This window comes from Phocoena sinus, chromosome 12 (genome assembly GCF_008692025.1).
Source record: "Phocoena sinus isolate mPhoSin1 chromosome 12, mPhoSin1.pri, whole genome shotgun sequence".
Lineage (NCBI taxonomy): Eukaryota > Metazoa > Chordata > Mammalia > Artiodactyla > Phocoenidae > Phocoena > Phocoena sinus.
In genome coordinates, this window is record NC_045774.1 from 25,953,144 (window position 1) to 25,973,813 (window position 20,670).

Consider the following 20,670-nt stretch of genomic DNA (forward strand, 5'->3'; position numbering starts at 1 on the left):
TTAGGAGGATGAGGGCTGTAGGCAGGCAGTTTCTTACCCATTCTGTGACAGCTTTCCATTGTTATTAGGTCTTCACTTTCGATCAAATACACTGCCTTAGCCCTTTTGGGCTGCGATAACAAAAATGCCTCGTAGTTTATAAACAACAGAAGTTTATTTCTCATAGTCCCAGAGGCAGCTAAGTCCAAGATAAAGGTGCTGGCAAGGTTGGGGTCTGGTGAGGACTCTCTTCCTGGTTTAGAGATGACCATCTTTTCGTTTGTGTCCTCGCATAGGGGAGGGGACAAGGGCTCTCTCTGGAGCTTCTTTTGTAATATAAGGGCACTAATCTCATCCATGAGAGCTCTTTCCTCATGACTTAATCAACTCCCAAAGGCCCTGCCTCCAATTACCAACATATTAAGGATTAGATTTCAACATATGAATGTGTGTGGAGGACACATACTGAATTGGTCTGCACTTTTGATAAAATACATTGAAAAATTTTGCCAGTTTCCTCAGTTTCCATGGAGCCAAGATGGTGGATGCTCTTAGGTAAGTCACATGCCCCAAATATCCAGGGTTCATGATCTTTGGAGTTACCATTCAGTTTCACTTAAATGCTTGTTATGTGACTGTCACTGGGATAGGTCCACCATAGACAGTAGCTCTGCTCCTCTACATAATCCTCGAAGGTAGATGGTCTTGGATCCACTTTACAGCTGAGAAACCTGAGGAGTAAGTTGCATGTTATGCCCAAGGCTACATAGACAGGAAATGCTGGAACAGTCGTGTCAGGCTCAGAATCCACCATCTTTCCCCAAACCTCTTTGACATGGTCCTTTCCCTAGACCAATGCTGCTCAAACTTTCACGTGCAGATGGATTACTGAGTTAGAATGAAGACTCCGGTTCAGATTCTGAGGTGGAGACCAAGACTCTGCCTTTCTGATGAGCTCCATGGTGATGCTGATGCTATTGGTCTCTGAACCACACAGTGAGGAGCAAAGGTCTAGAGTAGGGGTGGCTGGATAGTAAATATTTTCGGCTCCGTGGCCCACGTGGTCTCTGTCACATCTACGTAGCTCTGCCAGGATACTGTGAAAGTAGCCATCGACAATACGTAAAGAAATGAACGTGGCTGTGTTCCAATAACCTTGATTTATGGAGACTGACTCGAATTTCACATAATTTTCATATGTCACAAAGTACTATTTTTCCTTTGATTTGCTTCCAACCGTGTAAAAATGTGACAAACATGATCAGCTCATAGGCCATTTTTTCCTGTCTCCCATTCAGTCTAGAAATGTAATGGCCTTGCTCTGACAGAGATGAAGAACTTACCAAGGAGGATGGTCCAGGGTCTGAGGTTTTCAGAGATTGATAGCAACCGCAAGAGTTGGCAGATATGCAGCTGAGATGGGAGAGCAAAGGCCTTGGAAGTCAGATCCACCTCTGTCACAGGCCTTGTCACTTTCGGTGAAAAGCCTTGAAATCTTAGTGTCCTAGTTTCCTCATGTGCAAAGTGGGACTAAAAAGAGTCGGGTTATTGTGAAGACACAAAGAAATGAACTAATGCACAGAAAGCTTTTGTGATACCCAGCAGAGATGAATTACAGTGTTAGAATTCCATTGTTAGCATCAATGACTGAAACAGGATGTGAGGACAAGAACCTACCGGAATCTGACTGGACCTCAGAGCCGATCAGCTCAGATTACGTGAGAGGGAATTCGCTGATCACACTGTGGGTATAAACGGCCATCCAATTTTGAGGAAAACACATAGAGGAAGCGAGAACTAAGTACAGTTATATAAAGTGGGGGTGAGGTCAATGCAGAGCCTGTATGGAGATGTCTATTTAAGACAGACAAGGGAAACCCTCCAGAGAACTGTTGGCATAGTTGGTATTAATTTAATAATAACAATTAATAGCTGATATAGCACTTACCATGTGCTTGGTAATGTTCTAGTGCTTTGGTATTAACATAATAATAATAATTAATAGCTGACACAGCACTCACCATGTGGTTGGTAATATTCTAGTGTTTTATAAGCAGTAATCTATTTAATCCTCATGATCACTTAATAATGTAGGCACTATTATTATCCCCATTTGACAGATAAAAAAACTGAGACAAACAGAGGGTAAGTAACATGCCCAAGGCCACCCTTTGTTTAAGTGGCAACATTGTCCGGTTCCAGCATCCTTGCTCTTGATCACCACACAGAAAGTTTTCACTCCAGGAGTTCTAGGGTCTCTGGATGAAATTAGCTTGGCGAGGCACAGGGATGTGGTGGGGTGGGGAATCTTCTTCCAGGGAGCAAATGGGGTCAGGGGCTTTTACAATTCTTTTATGCCTCGGGGGTGTGACACGGAGCAAATCTGATATACTCTTTTTGTCTTTGTATTTCACGGTTACTAACCACTGAAGCCAGAGTCCTGTTGCAGTCTCAGACGTACTGTGCAAGTTTAGACTATTCTGTATCTTGATGTAGATTCATTTCCACCCGAAGCGGGTGGAGGTGGCACACATATTTTTGCCTGTTTTCTGTGTGTGGGTGATGACCCTAACCTCAAATGTGGACCGTGCACAGGCAACATGAAACAGAAAGATCAGCAGGAAAAGTCACTTGAAGCAGGTCTTCCAAAATTAGTGCCTCTGATTACTTGGATCCTGTGAGTCTATAGAAAACTTTGGGTGATTCCCCACATGGTGACTATTGCTTTTCCCATCAATTACATTCTAACAATCAAACAGATCTTTCTGTATTCAATTTGGAAAAGGAATTTTTAATACGGGTATTCCCAACTCCACATACCTCAGAGAATTGGCACTGGAAAATTCTCTCACTCTATGTGCCCATATAGGGTAGTTTTTCTCATCAGTGAGATCAGATTTCCTGGATATTCCAGAATTGCTGTTACCACTTTTATTTTTTAATTTGCGAGAAGAACACTGAACCGAAAAATGTTATGTTACCTTTTCTTAAAGGATAAAGAACTGTATATCTCTATGGTTATAAAAAACTGTATTCATAAGCTTTGACTATGATCTAGTGTCAGCTTTCTCAGCTAAAGAAAACATTCTCAAATTCTCTAAATTCTCCAAGAAATCCTTCCAGGTGACTGTATATCTCTGCATTATTTCCAGTAGAGTAATAGGTATGTCTTAATTCTAGCCCTGCACATAATTAACATTTTATTCATAGAAAATTATATATAATGATAATACTATTTGTGTTGATATAATGATAATCATAAATATAAGGACTTTACACATAAGTGGCATTTGTGATGCTCGATTGACTTTCAGTTTTCTTTTTTACTGATTTAATTCCTAGAGATTTAAAAATGAAATCTATTTCAGTTTTATGAGAAATATTCCTTCCGTGGGTAAAGTGCAGAGCTTGCCTGCATTTTCTTCCATTTATATTATTTTATTCCATTTCTATGGAATATGCAGCTAAGAAAATCATCGGAAAAAGTTGTTTAGTTAAATGAGAGTCATAGAAGAAGTCCTGAACTGCTTTAAACATGCTTTGTAGCAATTTCTTAATATGCTTTGAGAGTGCAGTCAATTGTAAAAATACATGGAATGCCAGGAGTTCCTAGCCTCAGTCTGGCCTTACTCATAAACACCATATGACCTTCAGTAAGTGACTGGGAACCCAACCTTACAGCAGTAAAGTGCTGATTTTGTGTTCTAGAAAGAGATTGTTCAGAATCCAACCCCCTAATACCGCATTAACTAATATTTGCTTACGTGAGACTAGAAAAGAAAAACCACAGAAAAAAAAGAAGGCTGCTGAAATACATTTTCCAAAAATTTTTTAAGCTGAAAAGAAATTCTTGAGGCAAATGATTTTTACAGGTGTTTGGACATTCAGTAAAAAGAAAACCTGACCAACATCATAGTTTAGAGAATACAAAGTAATTTATTTTAAGCTTTGGTTCACTTCAGTTAGATGATGAGGAATTTATTAGTATCTATTAGGAGATACTGAGATACGCGTAGCTGCCAAAAATCTATACCGAGCAGTCCAGTTCTGTATACAGTCAAGCGCTATTTTGTGATTCCAATAATCAAATTCTATCCAATTCAAAGGGGGAGACAGTAGCAAGGCAAGTAATGACCTCCTCTAGGCGGTCAGGTCTAAAACAGCAGGGATGGTGTCAGATGGGTTCTGGAGAAGGGCAAGGACCTTCCAGCAGAGACCCTTGTGCCAGAGTTACATGTGCCAAGTCATGGAGGTGAGAAATGAGCCCAGAAGTTTAATGTGAGAGTGAAAAAACTTGCCTGAGTTGAGTAGAAAAAAAACTGGACTCGGTCCCATTGTGGGGCCACCGTAAGTCACCAGAGGACCTCAGCTTTGTTTAGGGAGGGGAAAGGGAGTCTGAGAAAACTTGAAGCAGGGAAGAGCTGTGATGAAACTGGTATTTAAAGAAGATTGATTTGTCAGTGGTGTACCTCAGCAAAGACTGAAAGGTAGTCCTTTGGGTGGGTAGAAGCTTCTTCTATTTTTTATATAAAATTAGTGTCTTGATTTGGGAGATTAGCTATTTCCACACCCAGTGAATCAATTACCTTCACATCCATTTAGACAGGTGATCCAGTAATTTAAATTCATTTAATGCAATATTGTTTCAGTGTTTTATATCAAAATACTCCATACAATTGTACTGTGCTGTTTCCGGTCCTTTGGACCAAGGGTAGATAAAAATAAATAACTGGGTACTCTATTAGGAGTGGAGTTGTATTGGTAGACAGGGTGGATACACTGTTTGCCCTCAGAAAGCTTGACCATCCGAGAGAGAGATTGGCTGTAAGCAAATCATGACAGAAATAATTAGTTACAATGGTGGTAAGTACTGAGAAGGGCGGGGTAGTATGAGGAAGTCTAAGAGAGGGTTCTAATGCAGACTTACGGCCTGAGGACTTGGGGAAAGTCTCTTGGGGGAAGTGACATTCAAAATGAGATCTGGGCTTCCCTGGTGGCGCAGTGGTTGAGAGTCTGCCTGCCGATGCAGGGGACACGGGTTCGTGCCCCAACCCGGGAAGATCCCACATGCCGCGGAGCGGCTGGGCCCGTGAGCCATGGCCGCTGAGCCTGCGCGTCCGGAGCCTGTGCTCCGCAACGGGAGAGGCCAAAACAGTGAAAGGCCCGCGTACCGCAAAAAAAAAAAAAAAAAAATGAGATCTGATTGGAGTGGAGGAAGGGAGAGTAGGAGCTGAAGTGGGTTCGAAATTCTGAGAAGAGGAAATTATATTTGTAGGGGCCCTGGGGTGAAACGGAGTCCAGAGCATTCAAGGAACTGAAAGAAGGCCAGCTGGACCAGAGTGGCAGGGCACAGCCTGGGCAGGATGGAGAGAGACTAGGAGGGGGCTGAGGGCACCGGGCCTCAAAAACCACAAGAAGGGCTCTCAGGGCACTGCTCTGTCTCCCTCAGTATTGCCCCTCCCCTCTCCCACCAGGAGACCCAGTTACTTCAGTATCCACATTTCACATCAACTCCTCAAACTTATTGCATCACTTCAGTGCAAGTAAGCTGCAACTGAATGCGGCCACACCTCGAACTGAAAGTCAACTAACTGACAGCGCTCCATCTGTATTATCCTAAATCCTGAAATTCTCTGTGTGGCCAAGACTACTTATCCCTTTGTCTCCCACTGAGCTGCTGTTTGAGCTCAGAGCACCTTCCACTCCCCTCACTGTCCCTGACTCTTGTTCACTCACTGGGCTCTTCTCCGACTTCTGCATCTCATCCCCCAGCACAGAGCTCAAGGGCAACCACTTTGAACCAGAGCCTTCTTAGTACCTGATCGCTATCCTTCTGCTTGGCCTTCTATGATTCTCACATTCCCATCCCTCACTCCAGAGTAAAGATAAGCTCACCTTCTCTGCTCCTCTCTTGAACTTTGCTGGGAAACCTAGGTAATGTCCAGGTGAGTTTACTACTCATTCACGCTTCTACTTGACCCTCGTGTTACTTGACAACCATTTTTGGTATATTGTTTATTTCAGTCCTCCTACCAACTTTCAAACTTTATCCTCCTAACCCCAAGCCTGCTTTTATGTCACATTCACTTCCCGTTTCTGCGATTGGCAACCCATCCATGAGTCACCCGTGCCAGGAATCCAGGGGTTCTCTGGACTCACTTTTCTCACTCTGACATTCAGACAGTTGGCTAAATCCCATTAATTGTACCAACTTAGTCTCTCTTTTCAGTTTCCTTCTCTCTGTCCCAATAACTGTTTCTCAAATTCAGATGACCACTTTCCCTGTCTTAATTGGTTTCCTTGCCTCTCATCTGGAATTCTTCCAATCCTTTTTCCACATGGCCTCAGACCTAACATCTAACCTTGTCGTTGCTTTGTTTTAAACTGGGACTCGCAATGACTCCCATTACCTACAGGAGGAAAGCCCAACCTTAGGGACAAAACAGGGCCCTCTGTGGCCTGGCCTCTGCCCACCTCTCTGACTTTTCTTTTCAGGTGTGCCACCTCCTTCTCCTGCCTCCTGCCACCCTTGAATCTCATGTCCTGGCCGTTCAAATTTGCCCTTCTTACTCTAACCCGCCATGCTGTTGCGTGCCTCTGGACAAGGTGCTCTTCGGCCCAGAGCGTCTTTTGCCACCCAGCTTACTTCCCAGAGACTTGGTATTTTTTGAGATTCAGCTCACAAGTTTCAGGAAGCCTTTTCTGAGCCCCCTTCTCCCCCTTCTCCATAGGTAGTCCTGGTCTCTCCTTCCTCCAGGCCCCCAGTCCACCAAGAGCATCTTTCTATCAGAGCACTTATTATGCTTAGGTGCAATAATTTGTTTTCAGATCTCTGTTCTTCAAAATGGTTATAAGCTCTGTGTATTACTTGACTTGGCCTGCTTGGTCCCCAGTGCAGTTCCTGACCTACAGTGGTGGTTACAGTTAGTGGTAACTCTAAGACGGTCTCATTTCTCTTGTACTTTGCTCCGTAAATTGTTGCTACTCTAGCTTCCACTTTTTCTTTTTCTACTTTGATTTTTCCTTCCAGCCTACAATTGGGCTCTGTCTCTCCTATTAAAACCAAAAAGCCCACCTCTCTCAACTTTCCCCTGATCATCCTAGGATAGTTTTTCCTACCACACCCACCCCGACCCCACTCTCATTCACTGAATTGTCTTCTTTTTTGTTTTTCTTTGTTTTTTTACTGAAGTATAGTTAATTTACATAGTAGTATAGTTGTGTTAGTTTCAAGTGTACAGCAAAGTGATTCATTTACACATGTATATATATATATATACTCTTTGTCAGATTCTTTTCCATTATAGGTTATTACAAGATATTGAGAATAGTTCCCTGTGCGACACAGTAGGTCCTTCTGAATTATCGTCTTAATTGCCCTTATCACAGCATTATTAATTTATTTTTTTGCTAACTCATTTCTTTTGTCCACACTAGGAAGTAAGCTCCTTGGGGGCTGAGATCTATCTCCAGTGTCTGGCTCCCCAGTGCCTTGTGCTAAGGCACAAATTAATTTATCGGTTGAATAAATGAATGCATGAGTGGATAAGTTAATGAATAAATGAATAAATGAAGCTGCTGCTTTCACTGCCAAGCCCCTTCTGAATTCTGCACTTCCCATGCTCTTTCCAACCCATCCTGGATTTTTTCCAACCCACCCTGCTCTACTGAAATTGCCATTTCAAAGTTTGCCAGTGACTCCTTTATTAGCAAACCCAATGGCCTTGCCATTTCTGTGGCATTTGATAAACCTTCCTAGAAAGTCTATTACTGGTTTTTGGGAGAACGTACTAACTTGGTTTTCCTCCCACATTTCTGGTCTCTCCTTCTCTGTCTTTCTCTGGCTCCCCTTCCTTCATTCAACTTCTTATTTGCTTTCTGGGAAGTAGTTTTTTTGAATGCTACACGACCCATCCCAGAGATTTCAACTGTGATCTCCAGGTGAATGAGCTGCAAACGTGCATCTCTATCCTCAGCCTCTTCCTGAGTTCCAGGTTGGGCTGCTTCGTATTTCCGAATGAGGGCCCTACTGGTAACCCCATATTCACCACAGTTCAAAAACAAATCTATAAGCGGCACACTTCCTGTGTTCCATTTGTCAGCCAATGAGAGCACAGTCCCGCCACCCTCACTGAGATAGATTTACACCCTGGGAATCAGCTCTGTTCACTCTCTATGGTACCTTCTACTAATCAGTCACCGAGTTCTGTCAATTCTCCTGTTGCCAGATCTCTTCCTTTAATCTCCATCCTTTCTTTTCCTTTGTAACCCAGCCTTCACATTACCTCTAAAGCAATCTTTCTGAAATGTCAGTTCTGATCACCTCAAGTCTCTGCTCAAAAAACTGTGATTGTATAGAATACTTTTGGAAGAATTAATAAGAAAGCATACTATTTGAATTTTGTACCATGACCGTGACTTAGTATTATAATTTTATCATAGTCTAATTGGAAATTCTTTGTATTGCCTACCAAATCAGTTTATAAGCTTCTTTACTAAACCTTCATGTCCATCCACAATATAATTCCAATCTAACTTTCCACCTTTTTTCTTCGCTTACTCTGTATTCTAGTCAAATGGATTATTCATTGTATATGCTCATGTGTATTTTTTTGATTCATGGTTAAACTGGTATAGTAGGAAATTTGTGGAATAAAAAGATGCCTTTTAATTTAATTACCTTAAAGCTTTGGTCGCCAATGATGTTAATTTGCACATATATAGCTCAGAAAAATAAACCCAAAGTACCTATCCATAGATGTACTCTGTATTGGAAATATCAAATTTACAACTATACCATAGCACAACTGAAGTTCCTTAAGATATACTTAACTTTGAAATGGGAAGACTGGTGCCCCCCCAGGACCTCCATGCTTACCATTTTTCAGATGCCTGGGAACCACGACAGCAATGATAATTCCTGTCCAGCCACTTTACTGTTGGGCTACTGTTTTCCCAACTCAGCAGATTCGGGGTGTCTGGGGTCCAGGATCCAGAGCATGGGGGACGCCTTGCGGTCAATCATTCTATTTTCCCTGCTATAGGTGCCAAGTCTCAGGCAGGCAAAGCAAACAGTTTTTTGTGCCAGCCAACCATCTGAAGTGTGGACCCGATCACTTGCTTTCTTTTTTCTCTGTCCACTCTGCTAAACACCTGCCCTGCTTTTTCAGGAAGCTAGTTTTCCCAATTAGCCAGAGGCTGACCTCAATCTGTGCTTGCTCAGCTTTTCCCCAACACAGGGAGAGCATCCATCTCCAAATTAGAAAAACAAGCTGTACTCCTGCCCTCTTTCACTAGCTCTGGGTTTCCGTTGCTCATACCCCCAGCTGTAATGTTATCAAAGGGAAACAGAACTGCCCATCCCCCTAGCATTCGGTTGTCATCTCTCCGTCACCTGGCCATGGGCTATCTATTAAATTCCCATCTCAGGGATGAATGAGCATTTGGAATACATTTTAAAATATTTAAAAATCATTTTATTGTTTTCTTTTTTACTAGAGAAATGTATTAGAAAAACAATATATTTTTCTAATTGCTACACAATTACTCTTCCACTGTACAATCACAGTAGTATAGCAGTAGGGTGATGTGTATTACATAGGCTATTCCAGGAAAGCTAACAACCTTTAATAATTTTGTTTTTATAGGAAAACATATTTTAGGTTTCAAACAGCCAAGTGTATGCACTGTTTTGGAACACACAATTACAGATGTTATGATTTCAACTTTCCAATGTATGTATTCTAGTATATGTATATTATATACACATAAATATAAATATATTTACCTATATATGTTATGTATTCTAATATGTATGTATATTGTATATACATAAATATATTTATTTACGTCTAGACAAAAAGACTGGATGGGAACATAGGAAAAGAAAAACTGTTAATATGCAAAGTGGTGAAAAACTATCCTTCTTAATGTTATATTATTTATACAATTAAAAAATAGCCTCAGCAATAGATAACTGCAAAAAAAATTATCATCTCCTCTCTAAAGGTGACCCCACTCCATACCCACCATATATTTTTCTGTGTTCTCATAGCATCTTACATATATACCTTAATACAATAGTCTTATTGTAGCATAATTACTTGTTTATATGCCTATTTTTCCAATGAACTGTGAGTTAGCTGGGGGTGAAGCCTTCCTCTCACTAGTCTTTGTATACTAGTTCAACTACGAGCACGTGGCACAGAGTACGCATTTGCATTGTGTAAATTATTGAATGAATGAAAAAAGCGAATGAATAGGTAAATTTCTTCATGTGGTCCCACATTAGGGGGGAGTAACACATTCACATATCTAGCCAGCTATGATCAGGATACATGAGTATCATCTACAGTGTCTTAAAACTCTGGCCAAAGAAGAAAATAACCTCCTTTGAAGTAAGAATGTGCAAATAATTTACAAGTGAGTCTGGAGGAAGTGTGAACAAGAGATTTGGGGTTGTGTTCCTTTGGTATATTCCCTGACTTCACACCTCAGATGTTTGCAGTTCCTCAAGTTCATTTTTTTTTCTTCAAATTTTCCTAAAGTCTATTGAAATGATGAAATTGTTTCCTCTCTCCAGGGTTTTAAAAGTTGTTGAAATGAACGCTTATTACTCTGACAGTTAGGATTCTAATGGGAGTGTTATCGATGGTGACTGTTTAAGTGGAAATGGAATAGAGATTCAGGTTAGGGATAAAGATTGAGATAGGGCCGCATGGCCATCATTTAAGGAAGCAGATGAGACTCAAAGAGAGGAAAATGTGGGGAAGCAGAAGTGGGGACTAAAGAAAGGGTCGTTGGGAAAGCCTGTGATAAAAACAAATAAAATAAAACCCTCAGTCAAACAAATAAAATATTATAAACAGAGCAGCATAAATCAGTTAGTTTGGTATATCCTACACCTGCTTGATAACAAATTTCACCAGGAGCTATTTGTTAACAATAGAGATTTCTACATTTCTCTCATATCAGAATCTTCAGGACAGAAACCTGGAAATTGATACTTTTAATACATGGCCCCTCGTGATTCTTAGAAGCAGGCAAATTTGAAAAGCATTGAATTAGTTCATTACAATATCCCGATGTGGAATTTAAAAGGTAAAATCCACAAGTCCTCACGCCTAAATATCCACACATACATCTGTGTCTGTGGAGGCACTGATTGTTTGATTGATTGAGTCTTCCTTTCAAAAGGCATAGTCACTAAATGTGAATGTCCGTGATGGGAGTCAGACTGATCATCACTGTGGGGGAATTAAAGGAAATAGAAAATTCAGTCTCAAACTCTACATGCCACCACTTGATATAATTCACAAATTTAGAAACTTCCATGGATGTTTTGACTATATTACCTAAGGACAGAGTTAGGCAGGTTGTGTGTGTGTGTTTTGTTTTGTTTTTTCTGTTTGCTTTCGAACACTCATCAAACAGAGTCGGAGAGTCAAGTCGAGTCATTTAGTCCCTTAAAAAAGTCCCTAGTCCTTCTTCCACTTGGGAATTTTGAATCTGAAAAGTTCAAGTATTTTATGTATGATATAATCTTTCTAGAAAACTATTTGCACAAACTCCTACACTCTCCAATCTGTGCATTCAGTGTATTGATACTAAGCCACATCCGGGAAATCTCTGGCTTGAATTAACTATAACTTTGGCCCTCTGATGATTTTCCCAGCACCCCTTTACTTTTTAGATCAGTCTCTTTTTGATCCCAATTAGTGTCTTATTTCTTGAGAGTTAAGTTTCTGAGTTGAAAATAAGTATGTTGTATTTTCTGGGATGCACACACTGTACTTCTAGTATTATTAATAAATGAATATGTCTCTACCTGAAACAGATTAAGAAAAATAAGACCACAAATGAAAGTTTATAGTGAGTACGTATGTTGGACTTTGTGCGAGGCCTTCACACGTCCTTGGGTCCTCTCATGTATTCATTTTGAGGACAGAGCAAAGCTCTTAGCAGGTAATATTGTCTAATAACTCTGATAATAGATGTTTAAAAGTTTGTGACTATAGTAGGAACCCCTCCACTGGATAGTAAGCTTCTTGAAGGGAAAGACTTTGCATTACTAACTTCCCAATACCTGATAACACAGGGTGGCATTTAGTAGGTATTCATAAATATTGATCAGACCCGAACTTGATTAAAAAATGCCAAGGAGCTATTGCTTTCTCTGTGTCTGATCCCCAAAAGTGGGATACTCAGCCCTTATATAGGTTATTCCTCTCTACTATATTTCATTGGTAAAAAGCAATAACAACAAAAATCTTTGGTTGATAAGCTTTTTACAAAGTTAATTCAGTTTACTTCTTACAAAGCTTCTATCTCCCATGCTTCATTTCCTAATATGGCAAAGAGTGCATTTCAGAGAGAGTTTTCGTGACTTGGTTTTACTATTAGTTGATACTTCTGAAATGTCCCATTTTCACTACCAGAAGTTGCTCCTTTCTTGTTGGGAGTTGTGGTTGTTGAGGAAGGGGAGTTCCTTTAAGGCTAGTAACACTTTGGAATCCCCAGGGATGGTCGATGACAAAGGAGCTTAGAATTCTGAAGAGATACCTGTTAGCCTTCAAACCACAACCTGTCAATCATCTGAGTCATAGTCACCAACCAGGTCAGCCTGAACACAGAAAGGGAAAAATGGATGAAATCCTCATAAAAGTACAGTGTACCCAGTAGAAAATTATTAAGTCATGCCTTAGAATTTTGAGATCCAACCCATCAAAATATTTCAAAACTTAACATTCCAAAGAGGCTGCCATGTCAAGTGTCTGCCATAAACTTTGCTGCACTATAAGTAGTGTTATTTTTAATGTATTTTGTTGAACATGTATTCTTTAAATTGGTTCATAACCTCTTCCTTATTTTTTTTCTTCAAAAGAGATTTTTGCTGACGTCCTAGCTTCAAATTAATTAAGGTACTTTTAAAAGATGTCTACATGTCCAATGTAATGCAAAAAATGGAATTTATTTGAAAAACATAAGTCATATTATTTGTCAGAGGCTATCTATGTGAGTGATAGGTCTGAATGGACATGTAGATTACTGCCATGCACCGGGGTTGTTGAAGAATTTCTGGATCTCATGTGATCATAAAGAGCAATAAAAACCAAGGGATACATAAAATCTTTTTTTTTTTTCCAGAAATAACTTAGAAATTAGTGCTTATGAAGATAGCTGTGTATTTCTGGCCATTACCCAGAGGGTCTTCCCCTCACCATCCTGCACTATGGCCCAGTTTCGGGCACACACACAAGTTATCTAAACACGGTTGTCTCGTCCATTTCTAGCTGCTGTCACTGGCACCTCCTCCAAACTTAGCTTTCATTTTTCGCTTGGATTTATATGCCAACTCTAGATTCCTGGAGGTGAGATTTGGGGCAAGTTACTTAATAGGTTCCCTCCCTCCCCAGCCCCTCCCCACAAGGTTACCCTGATCTCTAAAATGCAGGCAGTAAGACTTACCTTTCAGAGTTGTACAGTGGAGGTGAGAAAACATAATGCTAATTTTCCAGCACATAATAAACTAATAAATATTAACATCCTGGGAGGAAAAGCAGGTGTGGGGGGGGGTCTCAAGACCCAGGGGAAAGTCCTGGGACCAGCACTTACTAGCTAACCCAGTTCTCCTAACCACCCCCATCTCGCTCAGCCTCAGTTTTTTCATTTATAAAATAGGCAGAATATTCCTTAACCTTCCTCACTGAGTTAAGTGGCTTAAGGAAACAATTTTTTTGTGAAATTACTTTATAAAAACTATAAGATAGGATTTCCCTGGTGGCGCAGTGGTTGAGAGTCTGCCTGCCGATGCAGGGGACACGGGTTCGTGCCCCGGTCCGGGAAGATCCCACATGCCGCGGAGCGGCTGGGCCCGTGAGCCATGGCCGCTGAGCCTGCGCGTCCGGAGCCTGTGCTCCGCAACGGGAGAGGCCACAACAGTGAGAGGCCCGCGTACCGCAACAAACAAACAAAAACTATAAGATATTAAAGTGTTAAGAATATGATTACAAAGTTTTGGAGAGTTAACTTTATTCCTATTGGGAATAGTATATTTTTTTAACTGGAGCTCAAAGGTTCTCTTCTGCTGAAGGTTGTGGCACCTCTTTTTTTTTTCCTGCATGACTCATACAGACGGCACTTGGTACGAACTATCTCCAGGTTGTTGGTTTTTTTTTTCCTTTCTTTCTTTCTCTCTTTCTCTCTTTCCTTCCTTCTCTTCTTTCTTTCTTTCCTTCTTTCCCTCCCTCCCTCTTTCTTTCTTTCTTTCATAGCTTCAACTCTATTCTAATCTCTTCAACAACAAGAACTCAGTTTTAAACTGTGGGCTGCAGTGTTCAGAGCTTACAGCAGAGGCTGAGGGGAAACCCTCTCTGGGGCACCACAGTGAGCCTGGGAAAGGCCAAGGCTGAGAAGTGGAGTTGATGTGCTCTTCTGTGACAAGAGGACAAAAAAACAAGAACCTGATACACTTGGAGAAATTCTGAGATCGAGAGGAACACTGAAGGGCTTCTATTGATTTGCCCTGGTCTTAACAAAGAAGGAAACGGTCATGAGATGAGGGAAATCCAGAGGGAGGGAGCTGGGATCTTCAGAGAGTATACATCAAAATGTTGTGTCAACTCTAAGTTCTACACCTCTTTCTCCCTGTGTGATGAACAAAGACTATGTCTTACTAATTTTTAAAAGTCACGGTGACTGTCATGATAACTGGCATTAAAAAAAGTCTCTTGACCCTGAGATGAGTAGAATATTATACTATTATTTTGTCACTTTATTATTTATGTTACATAAGAATAACACCATATAATATGTAATAACATATACATAATATAATAATAACAGCATTTATTAGGTACTTATGATATCATGTGTTTATAACCATATGATCATTATTTTCATTTAATACTCAGAACGGCTTTACTAGGTAGAAGCTATAATTATTCCCATGTTAGAGATGAGAAAACTGGAGCTTTGGGAGGAGGTTCTGAGACACTGACATAGGGCATGGCACAGTGAGTTAAGTAAGAAAAAAATAAAATAATTATAGGGAAGAACTGAGGGCCCAGCTGAGGATGGAGCATGTGAGTTTGAGATGAAGCTCTCAGCACAATTATTATGTTTGTCTTAACAATGCTTGGCAGCCTGGAGCGGTTGGTGGAAACCCATGGTTATGTAGATGTTATCCTCTTTGCGCTTCCTTGGAGTTAATGGCTATGAGTCAGCTAATAAACAGGAGTTAACAGATGGAGATAGGAACTGCTGAAATGTGTTCTCCAGCCTGGTGGAGACAAGTAATTGTCATTGGCTCTGGAGGATTTGAGATACTTCAAAGCTTCACCTAAGTGAGCTCCACCCCACCCGCTCTAGCAAAACTCCTTGGATCCTGGCCTGTATGACTTTAACTTCATTCAGGAAATTCTGGGTAAGAGGACTCAGAAGGGATCACTTGGAGGCTGGTGAACTTGACATCCTATACAGCCTGTGTGTTGCACAGCTCAGTCGTTTGCTAATAGGTTTGGGGATAGAGGAGGAGTGAGGAATCCTCACCAAAGAACTGGGCCATTTGGGTGGAGTTGCTTGGGTCATTCATCAAAAGCCATTACACCATCTACCTCTCCTATAACCAAGGCAGGGCAAATATACTAGCTGTGAAGGTGATGGCTGCTCCCTTAGAGAAAAGTAGGAGGGCTTGTCTGATCTTCCCTGTTCAGGGGAAGGGGAAACAGGTGGGTAGGACTTAATTGGTTGAGTTATGAAGCAGTAGACACCTTTTAATTTCCTTGGGCAAGGAAGCATTTGATAGTATATCAACTCTACACTTAACAGTTTCTACATTTGGTCTACAGAAACAGCTGATACAAATCATTGTTCTATTATGACTTGTTTGGATCCGGACAATGCAGTGCTCTGAAAAGAAAGCAAAGAGGATGGTGAGAAGCTATAAAACGGTGTCAACTGAGGATCAGGTAGAAGACGTGGCTACGTTTGCCTGGGCAGGGGAGGTTCTGGCACAGCCTCTCACTCTCAGCCAGGGCTGCACATCATATCTACCTGAGACACTTTAAAAAGTCCTTCTACCTTGTTCCACCCGGAGAGATACCGAATTATTGATTTCGAATGCAGTCTGGACATCAGGAGTTTTAAAAGCTCCTCAGATGAGTCGAGCTGAGAACCCCTATTTAGGGGGCAGCGGGCTTGATTATGAAATGAGGAAAGTCCTCAAGTGGGAAAGGAACTAGGTCTCCTCTCTTCAGCACCAAGAAAATGACTATTACTAGTGGTAAGAGGTGATAGGAAGGCAGATTTGGGCTCAAAGGAAAGAAGACTATTTGAAAAGCTTTGAGCTATACTGAAAATGGAAGTAGCTTAGTGGTAAAGAAGCTTTGACCGCTACAGGTGATCAAGGCAAAGGTGGACAACCATCACGTGGGAAGGTTGAACTTGGCCAGTGAGGGCCCACCTGTGCCAGGAGGACCAGAAGCATTGTCCAGCCCCCGACCCTTCATCAGAGCAGCTAGGCTTTCTCTCTTTTTCTATATTGGGTTTTCCCATAAGATTTCCTTTGAAAAAAAGAGATCTGCTCAAAAAAAAAGTTTTAAAATCACTTAACTAATTGACCTTTATAACTATTACCAACTCTAAAATTCTACAGTATTTAATCCTGTTTGATGTTTTCTAAGAAATCAGGCTACTGATTGATCCATTCTTCTGAAGTCTGAGGCGGGCAAAGAAGGAGCGTGTCGGGGGATGGAAAGTGTGAGTAGAAGTTGGGGTGCTGCTGTCAACAAAGGGCCAGATGCAGGAGCCCTCAACCCTGTGTAAGCTTGCAATGAATCAGAGTCTCTGGGGATGCTGTGTGGTGATAGCTATTCATGACATGCAGTGGGATTGAGAGCCACCGGCTCCATGGGTGAGCAGTGAGAAGCATTCTTCTGTACATGGAACCAAACGTGTCAGGCAGCCTCTGACACAGTGTTTCTTAAACTTCAGGTGCATCAGATTCACCTGGATGACTCGTTCAAACACAGATGGCTGGGACCCGCTCCCAGAGTTGCTGATTCAGTAAGCCTGTGACCGGGCCAAGAATTTACATTTTTAAAAAGTTGCAGGTGATGCTGACATTTCTGATGTGGGGAGCACACTTTGAGAATGACTACTCTGACAAAAGTGATTTACTTTAGACCTGCAAAGAACCTCCTCATGGCGGGAACTCGAGTCACGGTATGCAGCCTTGATAGGATGGGATAGTGCAATTAACCATTGCGGTCTTCCTTGCGGAAATATATTAACCTAGTCTCATCACAGGGGGATCATCAGACAAAATACCAATCGAGGGACATTCTACAACATATCTGACCAGTAATCCTCAAAACTGTCAAGGTCATCAAAAACAAGGAAAGCCTGAGAAACTGTCACAGCTGAGGGGAGTCTAAGGAGATATTAGTTAACTAAATGTAATGTGGTGTCCTGGATGGGATCCTGGAGCAGAAAAAAAAAAAGACATTAGGGAAAAATCAAGAGAACGATGCGTCAATATTGGTTCATTAGTTGTGACGAATGTACCATATGTTTGTAATATGATAACAGGGAAAACCGAGAGCTGATCCTCTTACTTTATCACACTGCAGCCCCGCGGTAGGAATACAATCCTGGATAAAAGAGGCGACTGTTGTAATGACTTAAAATTCTTAGTAGACATTTTCAACCTTTGGATTCTATTCATCTGGAAATCACCACCATGGTGGCCCCTCTCGCTCTTTCCCTGCCTTCTTTTTTGCAGTTCCAAGAGAATCTGCTCAAGGTCGTTGAAATGAAGGACAGTCAGAGTCCTTTCCCCAGGCAATATTTTGCTGCTGGTTTGTAGTTATGGATGACCTTATTTCACTGGCTTTGAGAGAGAACTTTATCAAATTCCCCAGGTATCATGTAAGTTTTAACGTGTCCTTGGAACACTGTGGGCTCACGGTGTGTGTGTGTCTTGGGGGAGGGTGCATAACACAACCACTCTCTGGACCTGGATGTTTGGGTTTTTTTTACTTTATTTATTTATTTTTTATTTTTTTGCATCGTAATCAGTATATTAAGGAGTCATTCATACATTTCAAGAATTGCTTAAATTCTGATATCCAGGTTTAAGCTTGTGAACATATGACTTTAAACATACAATTAAAGCTATTCATAATTTGCTATACTACCAACATTAAATTACAGTTACTTTGGAGCGTAAGTTAAATGGTTTAAAGTAAACCTGTAATTTGTAATGAGATGGATAGACCTAGAGTCTGTCATACAGAGTGAAGTAAGTCAGAAAGACAAAGACAAATACCGTATGCTAACACATATATATGGAATTTAAGGGGAAAAAATGTCATGAAGAACCTAGGGATAAGACAGGAATAGAGGCGCAGACCTACTGGAGAACGGACTTGAGGATATGGGGAGGGGGAAGGGTGAGTTTTGACAGGGCGAGAGAGAGTCATGGACATATACACACTAACAAACGTAGTAAGGTAGATAGGTAGGGGGAAGCAGCCGCAAGGCACAGGGATATTAGCTCGGGGCTTTGGGACAGCCTGGAGGGGTGGGAGGGGGAGAGTGGGAGGGAGGGAGATGCAAGAGGGAAGACACATGGGAGCACATGTATATGTATAGCTGATTCACTTTGTTATAAATCAGAAACTAACACACCATTGTAAAGCAATTATACCCCAATAAAGATGTTAAAAAAAAAAAAAAAGAAAAAAAAAAATAATAAAGTAAACCTGTAACATACCTGCAAAACACCTTCCTCACTCATACATGCAAATTACTTCTCCATGTAAAGTTCTCATCACTCTAACCTCTAAGTTACTGGGCCCCAGAAGTCAGTACTCTAAGGCTTACTTTGGTCCAAAGAGAAAGAAAAAAAAAAAAGTAACCAGGACCAATAGCTAGATATATTTAAAAAAGATGGCACAGCAGAAGGGAATGCAATTCTACAAGTGCAAGCCCTCAAGAAGCAGCATGTTATATGATAAACCCCTTCTTTAGAAAGGTATCATTTCTATCACTGGACCTGTATGTTTGTTAATCACCCAATATTCACGTTGTTTCTCCAACTTGGCTTTAGGTCCCCTCAGTCTTTTGGGTGCTGGTTGTTTACAGTTCCTGCCATAGTATCTGGCGAGGTTCTAGATAATAAGTAGCAATCACACCTGGTAAAGAGATAATAATAATTCAAGGGCAAACTGAATAGCTCATGTACAGTTACAGTGGATTGATTGGTTTGGACCATTTATCTTTTCTTTTCAAATGACTTAACTATACATTTGCAAAAGTTAGTGAGGAACTCAGAGGCACTCCTGGGGATTAACAGTGGCTTAACTGACAGCTTTAGGGGAAAAGCTTAGATACCTGATTCATCTTCCATCCAGGAAGGGACTCCCAGGGGATAAGACTGCAGGGTTGCATGTAAAACTCAAAATTTGAAGCAAAAGTCTCTCATCCCCTGGAATTTTCTCTTCCTAAGATTGAGCAGCAATACTGGAAATAGTGACAACAAAACTTAAAAGAGCTCTTCTAGGGAAACAGGCACCATTCTAATGAGTTCATTTCATCCTCACAGAGGCACAGAGAAGGTAAGTAACTTGCTCAAGCTCACACAGCTTGAAGTGGAGCCAGGATTCTAATCTGGGTCATCTGGCTCCAGAGTTCATGCTGTAAACTGTCAGGCTTGCCTGCCTCTCTTAGAGAGGACACCAGGAGAAGTCCACCTCTTGACTAACCTGACTAGAGAGTCCAGGATCTGGGCGGGAACTTCCCAGAGACTACCACATCTGTCTAAGGCTAGAAGGAGAATGTCCCTTCCCTTAGCTGTACTTCACGCAACCATCACCACGAGCAACTGGTAAATATTGATTAAGCTTCTGTTCTATGCCAGGTACCATGGATACAAAGATGAAATAGAGACTTTAGTACTGCCCTCAGGAACTGTGGGGGAGATAGACACCCAAGCAAATAAGGCAACAAAAAATCTCAAACAGCTTCTAATAAAGGTCAAAAGAAAACTATCCCAGCCCCGATGTTCAGGGACCCACCTTGCCTGGGGGAAGGATACACAGTAGATGACTCCCTTCCTCTCTCATTTAGTTTTCCTGCAGCTTTCTTCTACTTACAACTGACAAGTTTAAATGGCAGAGATTTGAAGTTCTGTACAAGGTGTCGGGATGTTTAGAAGGGAAGTATTCTGTTAATCCGATAAATAGAAGAGAGGCTCCAACTCAGCAGATGCCCGTTTGCCTTCTTCCTCCAGAGACCTTTATATCTTCTCTGTTTCTTCTTCCAGGGCAGGAATCTTGTATTCCCTATGCAAATTCTTCCGGCAGCCTTGCTCTGCTGTGCATCCCCGTCTATCACCATAACAAACACTTGTCGCTGGGGTATTGTTGACGCATTGCCCTCGAAAACTCCCTCTGTCACGGGGTCAGCCTCTTTCTGCTGATCTTCATTATCTAGCCCTGTTGCTATGGAGAGCCGATGGAATCAGGTGTGTTTTTGGCTTACATCACTCCTGCCAGGGTTGCGACAAGGACTCTTCTGTACAAGATGCTTGGCAGGCCTGTGGCAGCCTGCGGCCAGGCTTTTCCTGTGGGTGAAACCTAATCAACTGATAAGCTGCAGATCGTATCAAGACTTCTGTTTGATACGTTA